At 40.4% G+C, this 20,810-nt stretch overlaps 1 protein-coding gene across 1 annotated transcript in view; it reads left to right on the top strand.

Moving 5' to 3' along the window:
- The window catches only part of LOC120989572 (scaffold attachment factor B2-like), a 392,913-nt gene that overhangs the window by 3,016 nt on the left and 369,087 nt on the right, over positions 1–20,810 (top strand). The window contains exon 2 of the mRNA XM_040417765.1: positions 6,569–6,669. The gene's annotated coding sequence lies outside the window, so the exon portion shown is untranslated. The remainder of the gene's footprint in view (positions 1–6,568; positions 6,670–20,810) is intronic.

The following is a 20,810-nucleotide window of genomic DNA, read 5'->3' as shown; positions in this document are numbered from 1 at the left end:
CCCCTATATAGGTTGAGAATTTATCGAGTACATTAGTAGGTGCAAATTTGAGGCCTTTGTTCAGGAGTCTCGTTTGAGTGTCGGTCAGTGTTTTACCACTAATATTTACTATGTTCGTCGCTGTCTGTACTGGGTTATCTTGTTTTACCTTGTTTGAATGTCGCCCCCTTCGTGTCTTTCGCCGTGGAAATTTGTCTGTTGAGGTGAGTGATAATATCCCGTGTGCCTCCTTTGTTGGGAGTCGTATCCCTGTGTGGGGTATCTCATTTTGTGGTGTGTGTTCTAGTGGGCGTTCCCTCAAATTGTAATCGTGCTGAAATGTTGGTCTCCTGTGATCCCTCGCTGTTCCCGGTGACTAGACTGGGGTATGTGCCCGTTTCGTCCTTGTCTTGTGGTGGGGTGGAGTCTGATCTAAAAAACGTGGTGATTCTAGTGCCTCATAATGATTCGAAGTGATAATGTTGTGTTGTCCTATATGTGCTCTGTTATCCTGTATATTTCCTATGCTTACAACATTTCTGTTGTGTGCCTCTCCCTCATTCATTTTTCTATTTAAATTGTGTAATTTTTGGGATTTTTTTATACATTATTTCCTTTTCTATTGTGTCTAAATTTTTACAAATTTTTTCCCGCCACCTATCCACATTCTTTGTGTTTGGGAGAGAATCTACTTCCTTCTTGAGAGTTTCAACCTTTAGTGTCAAGTCCTCCACAATCTGAGTTCTTCTTTTTATAATCATTTTTATTAACACTTCAGATTGAGCCCTCAAGAAGGAATTCTCAACTTAACAGGTCCCCGTTCTCCCACCTTTGTCGCCTCCCTCCAAGTCCTGATTGACAGGGCCAGACAGCGCTCGCATCAGTCTGCCAGCCCTGTGCTCTGGTGAAATCTTGCACGGTGAGCTGTCAGCCTGCGAGCGTCTTTCCCTCACCGCGCCTGCGCCAAATGCTGAACGACGTGAGATTTCACTAAAGCAAAGGGCTGGCAGACAGATGCGAGCGCTGCCTGGCCCTGTCAATCAGGACTTGGAGGGAGGCGACAAAGGTGGGAGAACGGGGACCTGTTGAGTAGGCCATACGCTGTGTCTCACAACAGCCCAAGTTGTGTACCACAAAATGGTGATACCATGTATAACCTACCCCAAAAGGGGATTACACACAGTGGTGCAGTTGTATCAAAAAGTAGTCCCTGGGCATCTGTGAGATCCACAGCCTGCGCCCCTTGTAACCATAGACAACAGGTATATAAATAGCATGGTGATGGTATATTCGCAGCCTAGTCTATAAACCTAGCATGGTAATATCTGTAAAGAATAAATCAGGGCAACTGGACATACTGTAGATTTCTTGAAAACGTTTCACTATTTTTTCCAACAAGCTTTCTCAAATCTGAGTGACTGTACAAGAATTCTGTGGGAATAAATATAATATATAATATAATAATTATACCCAGCATGAGGTCAGAGGTCATTATACCCAGCATGGGGTCAAAGGTGTTGATTCCATTATCCTAATTGGAGTCAGTAGGTGATAAAGACTTCCCAGAAAAAGGTGTCAAGACAGCATTGTATGTGGCAGAGAGTAGATGTCTAACCCCCCCCAAGTTGCCTTGATTTATTCTTTGCAGATATACCATGACCTGGATAAATGAGAACCTTCACAGACAACTAGCATGGTAATGGTATATTCACTGCCCAGTCTATATAATAGGCCTAATATGGATACTGTATATGGCGGTGTCTTATTAGACACGCCTAACTGGGGACGTACCTGAAGACATGATAGGAAAGCCCTAAGCGCAAGACCCCGACGAGCGTTTCACCTCAGCGGGGTCGGGGTCTTGCGCTTAGGGCTTTCCTATCTCTCCTGGGCCAGATCATGTCTTCAGGTACGTCCCCGGTTAGGTGTGTCTAATAAGACACCGCCATATACAGTATCCATATTATGCCTATGATATAGACTAGGCAGTGAATATGCCATTAACATGCTAGGTTTATAGACTAGGCTGCGAATATACCATCACCATGCTATTTATATACATGTTGTCTATGGTTACAAGGGGCGCAGGCTGTGGATCTCACAAATGCCCAGGGACTACTTTTTGATACAACTGCACCACTGTGTGTAATCCCCTATTAGGGTACGTTATACATGGTATCACCATTTTGTAGTACACAACTTGGGCTGTTGAGACACAGCGTATGGCCTGGTAGCCGGTAAGTGCTAACTAGCTCTGTGGGGATACATGGTTGTCCAGTTGATGGAATACCCTTTGCTTCTCTGTATACCTTTTCCATCGTATCTTTTTCTCTTTCATATTTTCATATGTAATAAAGTTTATTTTATTTTTGATACATTATTTCCACTGGCTTTTTTGTTATGACATTGTGTGTTATAGCAGGTGGAGTATTGTGCTGTCGGTTATAGACAGGAGGTTTTGTAGGTTTACAAGCACATTTATTAAGACCGGTGTTTTATACGCCAGTTTTAATACTGCCCTAAGCCGGTGGTGGATCCGCCGAAGTTATAAAGAGGCGCAGGTCTCTCCATAAGTTCAGTGCATCCAGCGCCAGTTCTAAATGTAATACAGCTTCAGAGCTGTCTTACATTTAGACCTTTTTCTATGCCTGAAACAGCCGTAGAAAATGGTAAATGAGACGTGCCGTCCGCTCCCATAATTTTAGACCTGGCTTGAGCGGGGCGAAGTTGTAGATTACTGCTTAACAATCGCCTGATTTAGGAGTATTTCAGAATGATAAATGACCCCCATTGTATACAAGGCTGGGAGTCACATCACTATATACAATGTACGGGGGGGGGGGGGGGGGGTGTACACATATCTAAATACAGTATACAAGGGGGTCAAGTGTCACTATAGGGTGCAGTCACACATCTCTACATACAGGGTCTGGGGATGGTTCACATCTCTATAAACAGTGTGCAAAGGGTTCACACAACTCAGTGTACATGGCTGGGAATGACATCACTGATATGAGGGGGGGGGGGGGGGGCACATACAGTGTACAGGCGTTCACACATCTCAATATACATTATACAGGGGTGGGGGTCACGGTATGCAAGGGTGTCTTATAAACAGTAGATGGTTAGATATGACCCACCTGTACACTGTATATAAAGATGTCTGACCCCTCCCTTCCCGTTACACTGTGTATAATATGTGATCTTCCTGTGCAGTGTATGGGAGGGGTAAGGGGCTGACTCATCTCTATATACAGTGGTGGAGGGGGTCATATTTCACTGTATACCGTGTACAGAGGGTCACACATCTCTGTACACAGTGGTGGGAGTCACACATTACTGTGTTCAAGGGTACCTTGTAAACAGTATATAGATATGTGTCCTACCTGTACATTGTATATAATGATAATTATGTGATCCTCCAGGGCAGAGGTTCACACAGTGGTGTAGGAAGGGGAAGGTACGTATTTATAGATGGTGACACTGCTGCTGATATCCCAGACCTTAGTTATTACAGCCATACCAACTGCTCAGAAGGCGATAAAGCTCCTGACTTTTTGGTGTGGCTGGAATAAACATGTCTGTAATAAGCACTATAATAAAGTTGCTTCAGTGGCGCTCTGTGTGTTCCACTTTTGTGTGGCAGCGGTATTGCAGCAGGACCGCAATGCCTGCTGCACTAAGAAAAAGCATAAAATGTGTTAATAATGACGATACTGTGCTCTGGAGCTTTGTTAGAATTAGTACTGAGAGAGGGGGTGGGGTTATGCGATATGCTATCCACCGTAATGCACACAGGTTAGTAACCGTATAGCTATCTCCTATACAGACGGTGTACCTGTGTGTACATGAGTTGATTTCTGCTGGACGCAGGGATCGCTGATATCGCTGATGCCAAGGTCCGGGATGTAAGTTTGTATGTAGTCTGCTTTAGTGCCGTGCTGCCTCGCGTCCCGCCCGGCAGCGCGATGCTGCAACAGGTAGGAGTATAGCAGTTTTTGCGCTCACTAGGAGCAGCGAGTGATGTTACTTCTGTAGTCACCGGTGACCTCAGATGCCAAAAATGCCTCAAACGCGTTTCGAACAGACGCTGTTCTTCATCAGGGAGTGTTACATGGCTACTTGCGCTGTCTCTATTTATGCGCTCACTACCTTACTACTGATAATTAACTCCTTCTGTGCCTCTATTGTGCAGAGCTACCAATACGGCTGTTAGTCAAAAGCAAACAGCTCTATTTCGGCATTCAGGCCATTCGGTATTAGTGAATCCATATTAAATATCCATTTTGCCTCTGCTCTGGACATTTCCTTGATAAAGTTGCCATCTCTTTTATTTTTCTTATTTCTACTCCGCAGAAGTTTGAACCAGCAAAACTCCCTGTTTCATTTTATAATAATGGTACAATGGATGGCCCTCATGTTTCCTTTCTATATTGTATATATGTTCCCCTATCCTCTTTTTCAGGGGTCTCTTAGTGCGGCCAACAAACTTTTTTGCAGGGACACATTATTGTGTATATTACCCTTTTATTGTTACAGGTTATAAAATGTTTTATAGTTTGCCTGTATGATTTATCGGTGTTCATTATCTGCATTTAAATTTTTTTATCATGGGATTTTTTGCAGCCTGTACATGTTCTGCATGGGTAGAAGCTACTTTCTTGATAGGATTTCTATTGTTTAAGTTAGTTCCAACTTCCTATACATCTACTAGTAGGGGCGATCATATTGCCTACATTCTTTGCCTTACAGAATACGAATTTTGGTTCTTTTGGGATCATTTCACCTATAACCTTGTCCTCTGAGGATGTCCCAATGTTTTTTTAATTATTTTTTTTTAAAATTAGATACCTGGTTATTTATTAAATTTTTTTTATAAAAAACCCATAAAAATTCTAATCACTCCCCTTTTCACAAAATAATAAAATAACAAAAAAAATACACATCATGGGTGTCGCGATGTGTGAAAACGCCCATAGTATAAAAATATATTCCCCGATTTGCCGTATTTGGTTGCTTCATTTTCTACAAATAATATTAAATAAAAGGTGATCAAAAAGGTCATACTCACCCCAGAATGTTATCAATGAACATTTCAGATCGCCCCGCAAAAAAGTTATAGGGGTCAAAATATGGCGACAAAAAAAACAACAGATTTTTTCCCCTACTTTTAAATTCTATTAAAACGCAAGAAAAACTATACATATAAGTTATCGCCGGATTCGTACTGACTTGTAGAATAAAAGTAACTGCACATCGAAAGTCATAAATAAAATGAAAAAAACAAAAAACGTAAAACTGGTGGAATTGCTTTTTTTTTGTGCAATTTCACCCCATTTCGCTTTCCACTACTAATGGTGGTGTTTTAAAGTACAACTTGTCCCGTAAAAAACAAGTCCTCATATGGCTATGTGAACAGAAAAAAAAAAGTTATGGCTCTGGGAAGGCAGGGAGCGCAAAAAGAAAACACAAAAAAATATCCTCAGGGCCTTAAAGAGGACCTTTCATCGGTCCAAACACTGGAAGATAATTATCAGGCTACATGGAGCGGCACCCCGGGATCTCACTGCACTTACTATTATTCCGGGGCGCCGCTCCGTTCGCCTGCTGTGTCCTCCGGTATCTTTACAGAATTGGTTCTGCTAGGCGGAGTCTTCCCTGTTTTACCCTGGGCGTTTTTTTTTCTTTTTCTTTTTCTATTTCTAAGGGCACTTTTACACTAGCGTTTTTCTTTAACGGCATAGAGTTCCGTCACAGGGGCCCTATACCGGAAAAGAACTGATCAGGTATATCCCCATGGATTCTGAATGGAGAGTAATCTGTTCAGGATGCATAAGGATGTATTCCGTTTTGTCATTTTGACTGATCAGGCAAAAGAGAAAACCGTAGCGTGCTGCGGCTTTATCTCCGTTGAAAAAAAACTGAAGACTTACCTTTTTGACTGATCAGGCATTTTTAAGACTGATCAGTTTTACTAATGCCATCAGTTGACATACGTTTTGCCGGATCCGGCAGGCAGTTCGTCCGTGATTATCAGTTCATGTAAAAGGACCCTGAGGCTAGATTTACATTTGCGGTGGAGATTCCAGCAAGGGGATTTGTTACTGAAATTGCTGATAGGGAAAAAAAACAAGACAAAATACTGCTGTGTGCAGTAGTACTTTGTCCTGCTAAATCGCAGAAACTATAATGGAGACTTTACGCACCACATGTGTACGTGTTGGTATACCATTAACGGACCATCACACGGTGAAGCCATGCTCGTTAGCAATATCAGAGGGGGTCTTAATTCAAATCACCTCCTTAGTTTTCTGGGGGTGTTTGTATAGTGTGATATTTTTTGCTCTTCTCATCTGTTAATTTGGGCTGCATTATGTTACAGCACTTAATCTGTTTCTTAATTGATTGTAAAGTCTCCTTTTCTTTACACTATTTGATTAATTTTTTTTCATCACCTTTATGCTCACCCCTTTTCTTGCTATGCACCAGGTGTACATTTTTAAATTGCTTTTAACCATTTTTGCATTTTTTTTTTTTGTCTGCTATGCTATTTTTATGACTATTGACAAGTTATTTTATTTGATGTTAGGGCAATTTGATGCCAGTTCTGGTAAGAATTTGTGGGTGAGTGGACTTTCATCTACCACAAGAGCAACCGACTTGAAGAATCTCTTCAGCAAGTATGGGAAGGTATAGTTTTAACATTTTATTAACAAAACTACTTGGTCTATATGTTTTACGTTCATTAATAAAAATTAAAAAAATCCAACTTTACTGGAAAAGTCATGTGACCCCCCCCGCATGGGCGATTGCAGCAAACCGCAGGTCAATTCAGACCTGCGGTTTTGCGGCTTTTACTTGCGGTTGCGGCGGCCGGTGCCATCGGGTCCCCATGCGGCTGTAGGGGGGACCTGATGGCAAGGAAGGCATCGCGTTGCCTTCCGGTGACGAGCCTGTGAGATCCAGCCCCCTGGATCTCACAGGCCAGAAGCTGTATGAGTAATACACACAGTATTACTCATACAGCCAATGCATTCCTATACAGAAGTATTGAAATGCATTGTAAAGGAGATTAGACCCCCAAAAGTTCAAGTGCCGAAGTGGGACAAAAAATAAAGTGAAAAACAAAGTTGAAAAAATAAAGTTTTCCCCCCAAAAAATTAAGTTTCAAGTAAAAATAAACAAAAACTTTATTTTCCCCAAATAAAGTTTTAAAAAAAATATACATATTAGGTATCGCCGTGTCCGTATCGACAGACTATATAAACATATCACATGACCTAACCCCTCGGATGAACACCGTAAAAAAATAAACTCTGCTAAATAAACCATTTTTTTGTCACCTTACATCACAAAAAGTACAACAGCAAGCGATCAAATAGGCGTTTGCCCACCAAAATAGTACCAATCTAACCGTCACCTCATCCCGCAAAAAATTAGCCCCTACCTGAGACAATCGCCCAAAAAATTAAAAAAAATATGGCTCAGAATATGGAGACACTAAAACATAATTTTTTTGTTTTAAAAAAGCTGTTATTGTGTAAAACTTACATAAATAAAATAAAAAGTATACATATTAGGTATCTCCGTATCGACCGGCTCTATAAAAATATCACATGACCTAACCCCTCAGATGACCACCATAAAAAAAAAAAATACTGTGCTAAATAAACAATTTTTTTGTCACCTTACATCACAAAAAGTGTAATAGCAAGCGATCAAAAAGTCATATGCACCCCAAAATAGTGCCAATAAAACAGTCATCTCATCCCGCAAAAATCATACCCTACCCTAGGTAATCGCCTAAAAACTGAAAAAATTATGGCTCTCAGATTATGGAAACACTAAAACATGTTGTTTTTTTTTTTGCTTCAAAAATGAAATCGTTGTGTAAAACTTAGGCCTCTTTCACACTTGCGTTGTCCGGATCCGTCGTGCACTCCATTTGCCGGAGGTGCCCGCCGGATCCGTAACACTGCAAGTGAACTGAAAGCATTTGAAGACTGATCCGTCTTCAAAATGCGTTTAGTGTTACTATGGCACCCAGGACGCTATTAAAGTCCTGGTTGCCGTAGTAGTAGTGGGGAGCGGGGGAGCAGTATACTTACCGTCCGTGCGGCTCCCGCGGCGCTCCAGAATGACGTCAGAGCGCCCCATGCGCTGAGCGCTGAGAGCAGCGCGTTCTGTGTTCCCAATACGTTATTGGTATATCGGCAAAATAAATGCCGATACCAATAACGTTAAAAATCCTGAATATCGGCCGATAATATCGGTAAAACCGATAATCGGTCGATCCCTAGAAAAATATCACATGACCTAACCCCTCAGCTGAATACCATAAAAAAATAAAAAACGGTGTAAAAAAAGCAATTTTTTTGTCACCTTACAGCACAAAAAGTGTAATAGCAAGCGATCAAAAAGTCACAAAAAAAATAAAAACTATTAGGAAATTGAAATTTTGCCCACCTTCCCAAAAAAGGTAATAAATGTGATCAAAAAAGTCGCATGTACGCCAAAATAGTGCCAATAAAACCGTCCTCTCATCCCGCAAAAATCATACCCTACCCAAGGTAATTGCCCAAAAACTGAAAGAATATGGCTCTCAGACTATGGAAACACTAAAACATGATATATTTTTTTTTGCTTCAAAAATGAAATCATTGTGTAAAACTTACATAAATAAAAAAAATAGTATACATATTGGGTATCGCAGCGTCCGTGACAACCTGGTCTATAACAATATCACATGATCTAACCTGTCAGACTAATGTTGTAAATAACAAAAAATAAAAACGGTGCCAAAACAGCTATTTCTTGTTACCTTGCCTCACAAAAAGTGTAATATTGAGCAACCAAAAATCATATGTACACTAAAATAGTACCAACAATACTGCCACCCTATCCCGTAGTTTCTAAAATGGGGTCACTTTTTTGGAATTTCTACTCTAGGGGTGCATCAGGGGGGCTTCAATTGGGACATGGTGTCCAAAAAACCAGTCCAGCAAAACCTGCCTTCCAAAAACCGTATGGCATTCCTTTCCTTCTGCGCCCTGCCGTGTGCCCGTACAGCGGTTTACGACCACATATGGGGTGTTAATGTAAACTACAGAATCAGGGCCATAAACATTGAGTTTGGTTTGGCAGTTAACCCTTGCTTTGTAACTGGGAAAAAAATTATTAAAATGGAAAATCTGCCAAAAATGTGAAATTTTTAAATTGTATCTCTAGTTTCCATTAATTCTTGTGGACACCTAAAGGGTTAACAAAGTTTGTAAAATCAGTTTTGAATACCTTGAGGGGTGTAGTTTATAGAATGGGGTCATTTTTGGGTCTTTTCTATTATATAAGCCTCGCAAAGTGACTTCAGACCTGAACTGGTCCGTAAAAATAGTTTTTTTTGAAAATTTCTGAAAAATTTCAAGATTTGCTTCTAAACTTCTAAGCCTTGTAACACCCCCAAAAAATAAAATATCATTCCCAAAATGATCCAAACATGAAATAGACATATGGGGAATGTAAAGTAATAACAATTTTTGGAGGTATTACTATGTATAATAGAAGTAGAGAAATTGAAACTTGGAAATTTGCAATTTTTTACAACTTTTTGGTAAATTTGTCCCCCCCCCCTTCCCCCATATCGGCGATCGGCGCAAACCGCAGGTCAATTCAGACCTGCGGTTTGCTGCGATTTATGCAGTTTCTGATCAGAAACTTTAGTGTCCCTAAAATAAAAAAATTTCACCACCCCTGCATGATTTTTTGCCGGCGGGTGGTGCAGGGGGGAAAGTTGGTGGTGCGGGAGGCGGGCGGTGCGGCAGGCGGGATCGCGATCCCCCCCGCCCGCCGCCTCTTGAAAATTCGTTGGCGTCTAGTGGGTATACCAGGGTGTCAGCACATAGCCGTTTATACCAGGGTGTCAGCAGACATCTGTGCAGATGTCAGCCGTTTAACCCTTTCCATACCGCGGTCCGTACGGACCGCTGTATGGATAAAGTTAACAGTAAGAGGGAGCTCCCTCCCTCTCCCATCGGGGGGCTGCTGTGCATTTGCAGCCCCCCGATGGAGAGGGAGAGAGCCCCGTCCTTACCCTTCCCCGTCTGCGAAGTTCTGAGCAGACGGGGAAGGTTCCCATGGCAACAGGACGCCTTCTCAGGCATCCTGCTGTCTATGGTGCTGAACAGATCTGTGCTAAAGGCATAGATCTGTTCAGACAAAGTGTAAGTAAAATACAGTACAGTACACAATATATTGTACTGTACTGTATTATACAGACATCAGACCCACTGGATCTTCAAGAACCAAGTGGGTCTGGGTCAAAAAAAAAGTGAAAAAAAAAAGTAAAAATCAAAAAACACATTTATCACTGATTAAAAATGAAAAAAAAAAAAAAAATTCCCTACACATGTTTGGTATCGCCGCGTCCTTAACGACCTGATCTATAAAACGGTCATGTTACTTTCTCCGCACGGTGAACGCCATAAAAATAAAAAAATAAAAACTATTAGGAAATTGAAATTTTGCCCACCTTCCCAAAAAAGGTAATAAATGTGATCAAAAAAGTCGCATGTACGCCAAAATAGTACCAGGCAAACAGTCATCTCATCCCGCTAAAATCATACCCTACCCAAGATAATGGCCCAAAATCTGAAAAAACTATGGCTCTTAGACTATGGAAACACTAAAACATGATTTTTTTGTTTCAAAAATTAAATCATTGTGTAACACTTGAATAAATAAAAAAAGTATACATATTAGGTATCGCCTCGTCCGTATCGACCGGCTCTATAAAAATATCACATGACCTAACCCCTCAGGTGACCACCGTAAAAAATAAAAACGGTGTATAAAAAGCAATTTTTTGCCATCTTACGTCACAAAAAGTGTAATAGCAAGCGATCAAAAAGTCATATGCACCCCAAAATAGTGCCAATCAAACCGTCATCTCATCCCGCAAAAAATGAGACCCTACTTAAGATAATCGCCCAGAAACTGAAACTATGGCTCTTAGACTATGGAGACACTAAAACATTTTTTTTGTTTTAAAAATGAAATCATTGTGTAAAACTTACATAAGTAAAAAAAATTGTATACATATTAGGTATCGCCGCGTCCGTGACAAACTGCTCTATAAAATTACCACATGATCTAACCTGTCAGATGAATGTTGTAAATAACAAAAAAAAAAACGTGCCAAAAAATCTATTTCTTGTTACCTTGCCGCACAAAAAAGTGTAATATAAAGCAACCAAAAATCATATGTACCCTAAACTAGTACCAACAAAACTGCCACCCTATCCCGTAGTTTCTAAAATGGGGTCACTTTTTTGGAGTTTCTACTCTGGGGGTGCATCAGGGGGGCTTCAAATGGGACATGGTGTCAAAAAAAACAGTCCAGCAAAATCTGCCTTCCAAAAACCGTATGGCATTCCTTTCCTTCTGCGCCCTGCCGCGTGCCTGTACAGCGGTTTACGACCACATATGGGGTGTTTATGTAAACTACAGAATCAGGGCAATAAATGAGTTTTGTTTGGCTGTTAACCCTTGCTTTGTAACTGGAAAAAAAATATTAAAATGGAAAATCTGCCAAAAAAGTTACATTTTTAAATTGTATCTCTATTTTCCATTAAATCTTGTGCAACACCTAAAGGGTTAACAAAGTTAGTAAAATCAGTTTTGAATACCTTGAGGGGTGTAGTTTCTTAGATGGGGTCACTTTTATGGAGTTTCTACTCTAGGGGTGCATCAGGGGGGCTTCAAATGGACATGGTGTCAAAAAAACAGTCCAGCAAAATCTGGCTTCCAAAAACTATACGGCGCACCTTTCCCTCTACGCCCTACTGTGTGCCCGTACAGTAGTTTACGGCCACATATGGGGTGTTTCTGTAAATGGCAGAGTCAGGGCAATAAAGATAGTCTTGTTTGGCTGTTAACCCTTGCTTTGTTAGTGGAAAAAATAAGTTAAAATGGAAAATTAGGCAAAAAAATTTAATTCTCAAATTTCATCCCCATTTGCCAATAACTCTTGTGCAACACCTAAAGGGTTAACGAAGTTTGTAAAATCAGTTTTGAATACCTTGAGGGGTGTAATTTATAGAATGGGGTCATTTTGACTTCAGACCTGTAGTGGTCCCTAAAAATCGGGTTTTTGTAAATTTCTGAAAAATTTCAAGATTTGTTTCTAAACTTCTAAGCTTTGTAACATCCCCAAAAAATTTAATATCATTCTTAAAATGCTACAAACATGAAGTAGACATATGGGGAATGTAAAGTCATCACAATTTTTGGGGGTATTACTATGTATTACAGAGGTAGAGAAACTGAAACTTTGAAATTTGCTAATTTTTCAAAATTTTTGGTAAATCTGGTATTTTTTTATGCAAAAAAATGTACTTTTTTGACCCAATTTTAGCAGTGTCATGAAGTACAATATGTGACGACAAAACTATCTCGGAACGGCCTGGGTAAGTCAAAGCGTTTTAAAGTTATCAGCACTTGGTGACACTGGTCAGATTTGCAAAAAATGGCCAAGTCCTTAAGGTGAAATAGGGCTGAGTCCTTAAGGGGTTAATAGCGTATTTCAGTAAACAACACAATCGTTCTATACAGAACATATTTAGTACACTTAAAGCCGGTTGTTTAGGTGGCAGGGAAAATACCTGCCCTATAAGCGTAATGCTCCAGAAAGTATGGAATAGTACAAAAACCATTTTAAAGGTTACATATGCCCTACATTTTACCCCCCTTTGGGATAATACATTTCTAAATGAGTTTCTGGCCTTCAATGAGGACAATTACTGGAGTCGGAGAGGTATCACTATGGTGTCGCACATTTGCACTATAGGTAAACTAAAATCCATATCGGATGTATTTCATGACACATCAATCACGGCATTAAATAGTTTTAGATATGCTCAACTTAAGCACGCCTTTGAACACACGAGCAATAAAAAATTTCATTTAACGGGCACGCAATCACTTTTAGATTTTTGCTAGACTGCATTTGGCAATAAAATGAAAGTTTCACAAATATATGCTAGATTACAAAAGGAATTAGTTATGGTCACTAAATTTAAAAGTGTGGTTAACCCCTTAAGGACCGGGCTCATTTTCACCTTAAGGACCAGGCCATTTTTTGCAAATCTGACCAGTGTCACTTTAAGTGCTGATAACTTTAAAACGCTTTGACTTATCCAGGCCGTTCTGAGATTGTTTTTTCGTCACATATTGTACTTCATGACACTGGTAAAATGAAGTCAAAAAAACTATTTTTTTTGCACAAAAAAATACCTAATTTACCCAAAATTTGGAAAAATTTGCAAATTTCAAAGTTTCAGTTTCCTCTACTTCTGTAATACATAGTAATACCCCAAAAAATTGTGATGACTTTACATTCCCCATATGTCTACTTCATGTTTGAATTGTTTTGGGAATGATATTTTATTTTTTGGGGATGTTACAAGGCTTAGAAGTTTAGAAGCAAATCTTGAAATTTTTCAGAAATTTACAAAAACTCAATTTTTAGGGACCAGTTCAGGTCTGAAGTCGATTTGCGAGGCTTACATAATAGAAACCACCCAAAAATGACCCCATCTAAGAAACTACACCCCTCAAGGTATTCAAAACTGATTTTGCATACATTGTTAACCCTTTAGGTGTTGCACAAGAGTTATAGCAAATGGGGAGGAAATTTGAGAATTTCATTTTTTTGTCTAATTTTTAATTTTAACCCATTTTTTCCACTAACAAAGCAAGGGTTAACAGCCAAACAAGATTGTATCTTTATTGCCCTGACTCTGCCATTTACAGAAACACCCAATATGTGGCCGTAAACTACTGTACGGCCACACAGCGGGGCGTAGAGTGAAAGGTGCGCCGTATGGTTTTTGGAAGGCTGGTTTTTATGGACTGCTTTTTTGACACCATGTCCCATTTGAAGCCCCCCTGATGGACCCTTAGATTAGAAATTCCATAAAAGTGACCCCATCTAAGAAACTACACCCCTCAAGCTATTCAAAACTGATTTTACAAACTTTGTTAACCCTTTAGGTGTTGCGCAAGGTTTAATGGAAAATAGAGACACAATTTCAAAATTTTACATTTTTGGCAGATTTTCCATTTTAATATTTTTTTTCCAGTTACAAAGCAAGGGTTAACAGCCAAACAAAACTCATTATTTATGGCCCTTATTCTGTAGTTTACAGAAACACCCCATATGTGGTCGTAAACCGCTGTACGGGCACACGGTAGGGCGCAGAAGGAAAGGAATGCCATACGGTTTTTGGAAGGCAGATTTTGCTCGACTGTTTTTTTTTTTTTTGACACCATGTCCCATTTGAAGCCCCCCTGATGCACCCCTAGAGTAGAAACTCCAAAAAAGTGACTCTATTTTAGAAACTACGGGATAGGGTGGCAGTTTTGTTGGTACTAGTTTAGGGTACATATGATTTTTGGTTGCTCTATATTACACTTTTTGTGCAGCAAGGTAACAAGAAATAGCTTTTTTGGCACGTTTTTTTTTTTTGGTTATTTACAACATTCATCTGACAGGTTTTATCATGTGGTAATTTTATAGAGCAGGTTGTCATGGACGCGGCGATACCTAATATGTATACTATTTTTTTTATTTATGTAAGTTTTATACAATAACTTCATTTTTAAAACCAAAAAAATGTTTGTGTCTCCATAGTCTAAGAGCCATAGTTTTTTCAGTTTTTGGGCGATTATCTTGAGTAGGGTCTCATTTTTTGCGGGATGAGATGACTGTTTGGCACTATTTTGGGGTGCATATGACTTTTTGATCGCTCGCTATTACACTTTTTGTGACGTAAGATGGCAAAAAATGGCTTTTTTTACACCGTTTTTGTTATTTTTTTTACGGTGGTCACCTGAGGGGTTAGGTCATGTGATATTTTTATAGAGCCGGTCGATACGGACGCGGCGATACCTAATATGTATACTTTTTTTTTATTTATGTAAGTTTTACACAATGATTTCATTTTTGAAACAAAAAAAATCATGTTTTAGTGTTTCCATAGTCTAAGAGCCATAGTTTTTTTCAGTTTTTGGGCGATTATCTTGGGTAGGGTCTTATTTTTTGCGGGATGAGATGACGGTTTGATTGGTACTATTTTGGCATACATGCAACTTTTTTGATCACTTTTATTACCTTTTTTGGGAAGTAAGGTGGGCAAAATTTCAATTTTCTCATAGTTTTTATTTTTTTATTTTTATGGCGTTCACCGTGCGGGGAAAGTAACATGACCGTTTTATAGATCAGGTCGTTACGGACGCGGCGATACCTAATATGTGTAGTGTATTTTATTTTTTTAATTTTTATTCAGTGATAAATGTTTTTTTTTTATCTTAACTTTTTTCACTTTTTTTTACATTTTTGTGACCCAGACCCACTTGGTTCTTGAAGATCCAGTGGGTCTGATGTCTGTATAATACAGTACAGTACAATATATATTGTTCTGTACTGTATTTTACTTACACTGAACAGATCTATGCTTTTAGCACAGATCTGTTCAGCACCATGGACAGCAGGACGCCTGAGCAGGCGTCCTGTTGCCATGGGAACCTTCCCCGTCTGCTCAGAACTTCGCAGACGGGGAAGGGTAAGCACGAGCTGAGGGGGGCTCTCTGGGGGCTGTCGGGGGGCTCTCTCCCTCTCCATCGGGGGGCTGCAAAGGCACAGCAGCCCCCCGATGGAGAGGGAGGGAGCTCCCTGACCGATGACCGTTAACTTTTTCCATACAGCGGTCCGTACGGACCGCGGTATGGAAAGGGTTAAACGGCTGACATCTGCACAGATGTCAGCCGTTTATACCAGGGTGCCAGCAATGTGCTGGCACCCTGGTATAACCCACTAGAAGCCAACGATCGTTCATGGGGAGGCGGGCGGGGGATCGCGATCCCGCCTGCCGCACCGCCCGCCTCCCGCAACGCCCCCACCGCCTGCGGGGGTGAAAAATATAGATTTTAGCCACTCTAAAGTTTCTGATCCCCGCGGTCAGGGCCCGCGGGGATCAGAAACTGCAAAAAGCGCAGCAAACCGCAGGTCTGAATTGACCTGCGGTTTGCTGCGATCGCCGATACGGGGGGGGGGGGTCAAATGACCCCCCCCTGCATTGTTACGGGATGCCGGCTGAATGATTTCAGCCGAAATCCCGTTCCGATTAACCCCTGGGGCGCCGGAATACAGATTTTAAGTCAGGACGTACCGGTACGTCCTTGGTCCTTAAGGACTCGGGAAATAGGGCGTACCGGTACGTCCTATGTCCTTAAGGGGTTAAATGGGATGCATATCTAGGGATACGTAATTCACTTCAGTGGGGAGAAATATATAAAAATATTAAAAAAGCCTCCCTCTCCAGTCAGCACCGGTTGATACAGTTTAAAATTGTACATTGGCTATACTATACTCCGGCGCTCCATTCTAAAATGTACAAGAATAAAGATAAAGAAATCTGTTGTCCCCATGTGTCTTTGTCCGGAAGCTGGATATATTCACATGTTATAGAGCTGTCCGGCTATTAACAGCTTTTGGCAATGTATATTTCAGGCAATAAGTTCAAGAGCTACTACAAAACTTGTTCCCACGATTGAATTCGCCACATTAGGCATACTTACCCAGGATAGTAAAAATAAGTACTCAAAAGGTTGTTGAAGGGGCTATTGTTGGCCAAGGTCTTAATTCTCAGAAACTGGGTGCTGGACAAGGCCCCAGTCCTGGAAGAATGGAAAAGATATATGTACAGAATAAAGGAATTTGAACGCATTAAATACAAACTCAGGCTAAGAACATTGCAATGCCACTGCCACAGAGGCCCCCTAGAAATGGAAGATGGGTTACTGTAGGTTCTGGTAGACAGAGTTGTGGATAGAAGACATGTCCCACAGTCTGTGGCTCTCCATAATTCATTTGCAGCACTTTCAGAGTGCAAGAGCAACATGGAGGATGGCTCAAGCACAGTGGGTGAGAAACAATCATCTCCCATGCCTAAAGTATGCAAGACTGCAGCCAAAGGCAAAAAGGAGAAGGTGAGGATTGATAGTAAGCAGCTGTTGGTGGGCGATTCCATCATAAGAGGTGTGAAGTTTGAGGAGAATGGTGTTGTGAGATGTCTCCCTGGTGCTACCGCTAGCAGGGATAGACGACGGATCCTTAATATTGTTAGGCAAGCAAAGCAGGAAAGGGAGGTGGATGTTATTGTCCATCTTGGGACAAACGATCTGGCTTGCAATGAGGTTTCAAAGGTGAAAGAAGCTTTTCACACACTTGCAAAGGATATACGGGAGGTTGCATCAACTGTTTTATTCTGTGCAGTTTTGCCTGTGCATTACCTTCAGCATGACAGTTAGATGCGCTTTAAGGAATTCAATGTATGGCTTGGTGAAGGGTGTCTGAACCAAGGGTTTGGCTTTGTGTCTCATGTTAGCTCTTGTTGGAATGGAAAAGAACTGTACAAGAAAGATGGTTTGCATCTTTCTCTCAAGGGAACGAATGTCCTCGGTGAACAGTTCCAAGTATTTGCTAAGGAGCATTTAAACTAGGAAAGGGGGGCAAAAGAGTGATAATCCAGCAGTCCAACTGCCCCCCGGAACAATGCCAGAAGATGCCAGTAGCACAAAGGTTAAGAAATGACCAGCTCAGATTCTTGTCTACAAATGCTCGCAGTTTAGGGAATAAGATCAATGAACTTGAGTCCATAATGGCATCTGAGAATATAGATGTAGTGGCTGTTACTGAGACGTGGTTCAAGGGGAGTAATGATTGGAATATAAGAATACCAGGGTTCTCTCTATATAGGATAGACAGAGAAGGCAAGAAGAGGGAGGGGTGGCCCTGTATGTGAAAGATAGCATAAAATCTAATTTGATACAAGTTAGCGAGAACAATTTAGTCAGTTCTGGTTACCTTGCAGCTTGATAATCATAAGGTAACTCGTGTAGGTGTGATATATAGACCACCTAGCCAAGTCAAAGAATTAGATGATCTACCAGTTGAGTAAATGACATTGAAGGGGGAAGTCCCTATCAGATTGGAACAGTTTCATTGGAGTACAGGAGAAATAGGACTACTTAAAAGTTGCACTATTGAAGGCAACAGAAAATTGCATTAGGCTTGTCAGTAAAAGCAAAAAAAAGGAAGAGACCACTGTGGTACTCAGCAGAAGTGGCCAAAATCATTAAAAACAAAAAGATAGCATTTAGGAATTATAAAAAAAAAGAGGATGACAGGCAAATTAATAAGATTAGGCAGACAGGCCAAACAAGTTATACGAGCTTCTAAAGCACAGGCAGAAGAGAAATTAGCTCAGTCAGGGAAAAAAGGCAATAAGGCATTCTTCAGATATATAAATGAAAAAAGAAAAATAACACAAGGAATTACCAAATTAAAAACAAAAGGAAGGTGTATGGAAGAAGATAAAGAACTAGCTGACTGCCTCAATGAATACTTCTGTTCAGTTTTTACAAGGAAAATTAGGAAAAGGACCTCAGTTAGAAAGGAAAACTAATAAATCATTTGATGCATGTGTCTTTACAGAGGAAGAGGTTCTAAGTCAGCTGTCTAAAATTAATACAAATAAGTCACAGGGGCTTGATGGGATACACCCAAAGCTATTTAAAGAGCTCAGCGGCGAACTAGCAAAACCATTAACAGATTTATTAAACCAATCACTGGCAACAGGAGTCGTTCCAGAAGATTGGAAATTAAAAAATGTTGTGCCCATTCACAAGAAAGGTAGTAGGGAGAAATTGGGCAACTATAGGCCAGTAAGCCTGACATCATTAGTGGGGAAATTAATGGAAACCATACTTAAGGAGATTGTGGAACATCTAAAATCCCATGGATTGAAAGATGAAAAACAGCATGGGTTTACTTCAGGGAGATTATGTCAAACTAATCTTTATAGATTTTATTGATTGGGTGACTAAAATAATAGATGGAGGACATCGCTTATCTAGACTTTAGTAAGGCTTTTCATACTGTCCCACATAGAAGGCTTATCAATAAATTGCAGTCTTTGGGCTTGGACTCCCATATTGTTGAATGGATTAGGCAGTGGCTGAGGGACAGACAACAGAGGGTTGTAGGCAATGGAGTATATTCAGACCAAGGTCTTGTTACCAGTGGGGTACCTCAGGGATCTGTTCTGGGACCCATATTGTTTAATATCTTTATCAGCAAAATTGCAGAAGGCCTCGATGGTAAGGTGTGTCTTTTTGCTGATGACACAAAGATTTGTAACAGGGTAGATGTTCCTGGAGAGATACACCAAATGGAAAAGGATTTAGGAAAACTAGAGGAATGGTCAAACATCTGGCAACTAAAATGTAATGTTGATAAGTGCAAGATAATGCACCTGGTGCGTAAAAACCCAAGAGCAGAAAATCAGTGATACAGTCCTAACCTCAGTATCTGAGGAAAGGGATTTAGGGGTCATTATTTCAGAGGACTTAAAGGTAGGCAGACAATGTCATAGAGCAGCAGGAAATGCTAGCAGAATGCTTGGGTGTATAGGGAGAGGCATTACCAGTAGAAAGAGGGAGGTGCTCATGCCGCTCTACAGAGCACTAGTGAGACCTCATTTGGAGTATTGTGCGCAGTACTGGAGACCATATCTCCTGAAGGATATTGATACTTTGGAGAGAGTTCAGAGACGAGCTACTAAACTAGTACATGGATTGCAGGATACAACTTACCAGGAAAGATTAAAGGACCTTAACATGTATAGCTTGGAAGAAAGACGAGACAGAGGGGATATGATAGAAACTTTTAAATACATAAAGGGAATCAACAAGGTAAGAAAAGGCAATATTTAAGAAGAAAACTGCTACAAGAGGACATAGTTTTAAATTAAAGGGGCAAAGGTTTAAAAGTAATATCCGGAAGTATTACTTTACTGAGAGAGTAGTGGATGCATGGAATAGCCTTCCTGCAGAAGTGGTAGCTGCAAATACAGTGAAGGAGTTTAAGCATGCATGGGATAGGCATAAGGCCATCCTTCATATAAGATAGGGCCAGGGGCTATTCATAGTATTCAGTATATTGGGCAGACTAGTTGGGCCAAATGGTTTTTATCTGCCGACACATTCTATGATTCTATATGTGTAATTTTTTTGGTAAATAAATTCCATTAATCAACTCACAATGTCATGCTCTTACAGAGGTTTTTGTAAGATTATTGGGCAGTTTCTCTGTCTATAAGATATTATCACAGATGCTTGGTTTACTTTTGCAGTTCTCAAAACTGAATTTGACTCAGCAGAGATCACATGCCTCTTCTTCACAGCAAAAATGTTATAACATGAACAGAGTTGAGAAAAATACTTTAATCCTAACTTCTACAAACCTATGAATGCAGAATTAACCTAATCAAACTAATATGAAAAGTTGTTCAAAAAATCTTCATCTACTTGCATATTATAAGTTATACCAGCAAGAATTAGTCTTTATGTAGAAAACTATGATTTAAATCAAGCCTTTTTGACTAGTGATTTAAATCCTTTTGATTTAAATCAAATCCACCCTGGTGTGCATTCCGCAATTTGCGGACCGCACATCGCCGGCACTATAATAGAAAATGCCTAATCTTGTCTGCAATTGCGGACAAGAATAGGACATGTTCTATTTTTTTTTTTGCGGAAACAGAAGCACGGATGCGGAAGTACGGATCCACAAATGCGGATGCCGACAGCACATTCGGACCGATAGAAAATGAATGGGTCTGCACCCGTTTTGCAAAATTGCGGAACTGATGCGGACCCATTTTGCGGACGTGTAAATGGATCGTTAGGCTTCATGCACACGACCGTTGTTTCAT

Source organism: Bufo bufo, chromosome 2 (assembly GCF_905171765.1).
Source record: "Bufo bufo chromosome 2, aBufBuf1.1, whole genome shotgun sequence".
NCBI lineage: Eukaryota > Metazoa > Chordata > Amphibia > Anura > Bufonidae > Bufo > Bufo bufo.
This window is presented reverse-complemented; position numbering and strand designations above follow the sequence as displayed.